Genomic DNA, 6,000 nt, shown 5'->3' on the forward strand with positions numbered 1-6,000 from the left:
GGCAGTTGGGCCTACTGCAAAACAGCACGGATGAGGCTGAGAATGTTGAGGTGCACACTTACTTTTGTACAATTATCTCTGTTGAACATACATTGATTCAAGCTGTACATTCTTGATTATTGCACTGTAAAATGTATGCTTTATTTAAACTGCTATTTGAATCCTAGGATCTGCAAGAACTTGACATAGATTGGGAGAGTGCCCTTTACTGTGATGAGTCCCTACAAGAGTCTGGGCTTGTTGTTCCAGAATTTCCCACGCCCATAAATGAGCAAGATATGGCAGACCTTCAAGCTGCTGTGGACCCTACAGAGCCATCCGACTCCCATGATCGAGACATTTACTGTCGTTGTCTTCAAATCTTCCAGTGAGCAACTGTCATGTTGGTAAGTCTGAGCACCACCTGCTGTGCCATATACATGTAGACATATGAAAAAGACCAAGTCAAAGTTTCAAACATTTTTTTATATAGAACAAATGTTTTCTTCCTGTTTTAAATGTTTTTCATCTGTGGCAGTCTTAAAAACTAAAAGTTAAAACTTTTAAAGTGAACTAAACCAGCCACAACAGTTGCATGAATAACTTATTCATCTACACCAGTGAGAATTCTTGTCCCAGATGGAACGCCTCCACCAGGACTACTTTGAAATCGGCATATGATCTCATGTGTTGGACAGGGAAGGTGATGGTTCTACTGCAAGCTGCAACAGATGGATAACATATGCTGTGTTCCCCAAAATGTGACTGGCAGTGATGATTGAATTTAACATTCACTTTGAAACGTCTCTTCTCTTCCTGCAGGACAGGAACATGGCCTTGCCCGGTTATCCACTGAAGAAATGCTTTTGGAGACAATGAGGGAAGTGCAGCATTCTCCATCCCTGAATCAGTTTTGTCTGAAATTAGAGGCAATAAAGATAACTAACATTTTAAGATGACATTTTCAGGCACAACTTTTGTACTGCAGATGATATATATTTTAAGAGGAAGAGATATTGTAAATGTGTTATTTGATTTTATGAACCAATAAAGACGGTTACATTTCAGTCACAGAACAGCAGATTATTTTACCTTGCTCAATTTCCTGGAGGAAATCCTGCAGATGATTCATTAAAGTCACCTCCACCTGTTCCTTGTTTGAGCCTCTCTCACTGAATTCTGCTTGGCACACAGATATGATGAAGTCTGCATCAGCCTTTCAAATGAAAGCAGAGCACCCATTAGCACAATCCAGTTTTCAGTGTATATATAAAGATTTAATATAAAAACAATCTCATCGCCATACCAGAACCTCTTGAGAAAGGTTAAATGTCTATAGTACCATTGGACAGATTCATGGTTATGTAGCAATGCATACAAACTGAGTTATGCAATGACACATCTCATCTACAATATTTCAGATCTAATCAATTGATTGCTAATCATTTATCAATCAGTTGGTCACATCTTATTTTTTCATTTCATTTCAAACCTTTATTTATCCAGGTTGTATCCCATTGAGATCATTGATCACTTTTTCAAGGGAGACCTGCTCAAGTAGGTTCCACATGAAACATTAAAAACATAAACAGAGCAACAAAAGGACATCATACAGTAGCATTACAGGGATTACAATTTACATAACTATCCACATGAACAGGTACCAACAGCTTCCGATTCAGTAGCATCCAACCGAGCTTTAAAAACATTTAGTGGCACCAGATTGCTCAGTTTCCATTTCAATTTCAGACTATTCCAGGACAGTGGAGCTGCGCATCTAAATGCTATCTTCCCTAAGACAGTCCTAGCAGTTGGCACATTTAATAAAACCACAGCATGCGATCTCAGGCAGTAGCCACTTACAATTCGCCGTGAGATCAGGGAGCAGATGTAGGATGGAAGTTTCCCTAACATGGCTTTATATATAAAAATGTACCAGTGACTGAGCCTCCGTACAGTTAGTGAAGGCAGACCAGCCCTTGCATACAGGGTACAGTGATGGGTTAATGCTTTACAGTTTGTCACAAATCTCAGTGCACTGTGATACGCAGCATCTAACTTGACCAGGCAATTGGCAGGTGCATTCATATAAATCAGATCACCATAGTCCAGCACAGGTAAAAAGGTCACAGAGACTAGCCTTTTTCTGGCCTCGAGCGAGAAACAGGACTTGTTCCTGTAGAAGAAACCTAGCCTAACCCTCAGTTTTTTAAGCAGGTTATTGACATGACGTTTAAAAGTGAGACAATCATCAAGCCAGATACCAAGGTATTTGTAACAGGCAACCACTTCAAGTTTTATTCCTTGCGTAGTTACAATATCTAAAACAGGCTCTGGTGTCTTTTTAGCTTTTGAAAAGAGCATTACCTTGGTTTTATCAACATTTAAAAGAAGCTTTAGTTCAGAGAGCTGAGTCTGAATAATGTTAAAAGCAGCTTGCAATTCAACACCAGCCTCCTTAATGGAGGGACCTGCACAGTACATAACGGTATCGTCCGCATAAAAATGTAAGGTTGCTCCATCGACATTTTCACCTAAACTATTGATGTAGATGGAGAATAAAAGTGGACCTAAAACAGAACCTTGAGGAACACCATTAGTAATGTTTAACCACTCAGAAGACAGCCCATCAAAATGAACACATTGGGACCTTTCAGAGAGGTAGTTCACAAACCACCCCACTGCATGGCTGGATATGCCAATACTGAGTAGCCTCTGCTTTAAGATGCGATGATCGACGGTATCAAACGCTTTGGAAAGGTCAATAAATAGAGCTGCACAACTCTGCTTATTATCTAAAATACTCGCCACATCATTCACCACTTTCATTGTGGCAGTGATGGTGCTATGTTGCTTTCTGAAGCCTGACTGATGTTTAGACAGGATGTCATTTGTACATAAAAACACCTTTACCTGCTCACTCACTAGGCGTTCAAGAACCTTAGCCAGAACTGATAATTTAGAGATGGGCCTATAATTATTTAATAAAGTGGCCTCCCCACCTTTTAGTAGAGGCAGGACATACGCTGACTTCCACAATTTTGGAATTGTGTTTGTGCTGAGGGAGAGGTTAAAATTGTATTTTATTCAAATAAAATGTGACCCTTGCAATCATACTTACTTCTAACACTGATCCTGCCACATCCCCAAGTAATGCAAATGTTTTTCTGGTTTGCGATCCCATTGAAGTGATACTCTGTCTGGAGATAAGTTCTCCTACCTCTCCTATCTTTTGGTATTTAATTACGTTGAAGTTTCCTGTGTAAGAAGTCTGATCTACACAAAACAAGTGAGTTGAGCACTTGTCACTCTTGCATTTCAGACTAACTGACACACACAGAGCACACCATTTCAACTCAATCTACAATCTTAAAATTGTATCTATGGTGCACTTACTGTCATTTCTACCCCTGGTACAAACAAAGGCTGACAGATATCAGGGTATTTGGCCATGATATTGCACAAGCCATACAGGTTCAAGCCATCCTTAATCTGCAGCAGAATCGGGAACAGCCTCAGGTTTGCATGCAGGACAATAGCACTGTTTTTGTAATAAATGACATGCACACACACATGCACAAATACAAACAACATAACATGTAAAACAAAAATAAACATGATTAATCACAAAATACGTAAAACTTTATGACTTTATGGGGAATGTAATGTGTAATGTTTTATTAGGGAATACAATTAATTTAACCAAGGTTGGGGTATTTCATTAAAAAAAGGCCATTTTATCCCCAAAACATGGAACCCAATTATGGCACAATGGCAAGGTCGGGCAATAATGACCAGAGCATATACATAATACAGTGACATAATGATTTTTCTCAGTGGGAGTATGGTTAAATGGTAGACCACAATGAAAAAGGGATTGTTATAGCTTCACCATGTTGTCAGGTGATGATGCCAAAATGTGGAGTTGTAGCTTTTATGTTTTTTTAGATCAAATCTATAAACATTCATACACATTACACACACATTTTGTATTCTGAAACAATACATTAAGCACCAACATCTCCAACATACCGGATTATTTCTCCCTTTTTCTCCAAGCTGATTAATCCTGTGTAACCACAGTTCAAGATCTCCTCTGTGAGAACTTGAATTGTTGTGTCAGTGGCTGCCTCCACCTGAAATTAAAATTGTATTCCTGGTGATCAAGAAAGTGTGATCATATCATGGTTGTCTCCGTGCTTTGTCAGATCTAGACTGATGATTAGTCTTTGCTTTTTTTATGTCAAGAAAGGCTCATGTTACAAAGACTGCAACTGTCAGGTCAGTAATGTTGCTGTAATTAAGGTTAGGCTGCCAACTAAGTGTTTATGTTCTTACTTTTGATAAGAGATCAGTATATTGATCATCTCCCACATCGCTTTTGTCCAAGTTTCCCAAGTCCAGGGACCCAGTGCACAGGAACTTGTAGCACCAAGGCATCAGGAAATTCGGAGCTGGTCCTCCTTGGGCCAAGCTGGCAGCCATTATTTCTCCCACAGTCCTGAAAAAACAACAAAGGCACAAGTGCTTTTTTAAAAATGTATGTACCTGGTTGTTGTTGCTCGTAGTGATGTACGCAGAGATAAAACTATCAACAACTCCTAAATTCCCCAGAGCTCTACGGAACTTTCCTCTTGCAGCTCAGTGTTTGGGTTCACTCTCAGCGTACTCATAGTGTTGTTTTTGGCTGCAGCTGTTTTCAGAGAAAAAGCTCTCAAAACCCAATAGCCGCGTTCACACCAAGTACTTTCCTGTACTTAGTTCCGGCACTAAGAGCCCCGGCGCTTTTAACCCCAGGGCACTTAGTACAGATCGCGTTCACACCGGAGTACTTTTCCCTGAGGGAAGATTACGCAAATGAGCCGCTGACGTCACTTCTTCTTCTTCTGCTTTGGCTTTACTGGCAGGCCACTTCACGGCGAGTACAGTAGGTGGCGGTATGCACCTTAAAGTTGTTTGCAATCCGCTGCAAAACAAGAGAAGAAGAAGAAAAACTTCCCGCGTATACTGCGACGCCCACCCACTCGCTGTACATTAGGCGTCTGTTGTTTACCTTCCGACCTCAGACATGATGGAGATGGAGTCGACTGAAGTTGTGCTGTTTGTGCTCATGTTATACAGCTTTGTAACGGAGTTAATGCAGCCTGAGCAACTTGCGTACAATAACAAAACAAGCCGTGCACGAGTGGTGGTGGAGAACACTTTTGGCAGACTGAAGGGCAGGTGGCGGTGCTTGATGAAAAGAAACGACTGCAAGATGGACAAGATCACATTCCAGGTGGCAGCATGTTGCATATTACATAACCTTTGTGAAAGTAATGAGTACAGGGACGAATGGACTGCCTTACCGGCGACCCAGCTTTATGAGGCATCTGAACAGCGTGTAAATTGTAAACATTTTGACAATAAAGATGATCTTTTGTACAGTGCTTTTGTTTCTCTTTTATTTTCCAGTCAAGACAGGCAACATTACAATAGTGTACAGTGTGGCAATATAATAACAATAAACTGTGCCAGGTGTGTTGTATGCACAGTAAATAGGCTCAGCAGCAAACCCACCGTTATTATTTATCTTCCTGAGACCCACTGCATCCGTCTGCCATAAACATACATGTTAGTTTCGGCCCATAGTGGACTCCATTTTGTGTTGTGTAAAATGGGGGGGGAATTAAAAGTTTGCAAATCCCCATGTCCTCCTCAGAGGACAATCATAAAAACATTTAGTTTTAGGTCAAATAATATTTAAAATTATATAAATTATCATATTTGTGTATGTGCCCCTGCCATTCCTCCACAAGGTTGCAACATTGATGATAAATAAATGACAAATAAAGCTTTGCCAGTTTATAACCGATGAAACATGATGGTATCAGAATAATCACTTACATGTGATGTATAGGATGCTACGGTCACTAAAGATAAAGTGTCAGGAGAAATAAGCAAGCTACAGGATCTGTTTAACAGTAAATAGAAGTTCACATTTTTAATGTAAATAAAATAGAAGTTGTACATGTAAATTAA

The sequence above is a fragment of the Trematomus bernacchii genome, unplaced genomic scaffold (assembly GCF_902827165.1).
Source record: "Trematomus bernacchii unplaced genomic scaffold, fTreBer1.1, whole genome shotgun sequence".
NCBI classification, from domain to species: Eukaryota; Metazoa; Chordata; class Actinopteri; order Perciformes; family Nototheniidae; genus Trematomus; species Trematomus bernacchii.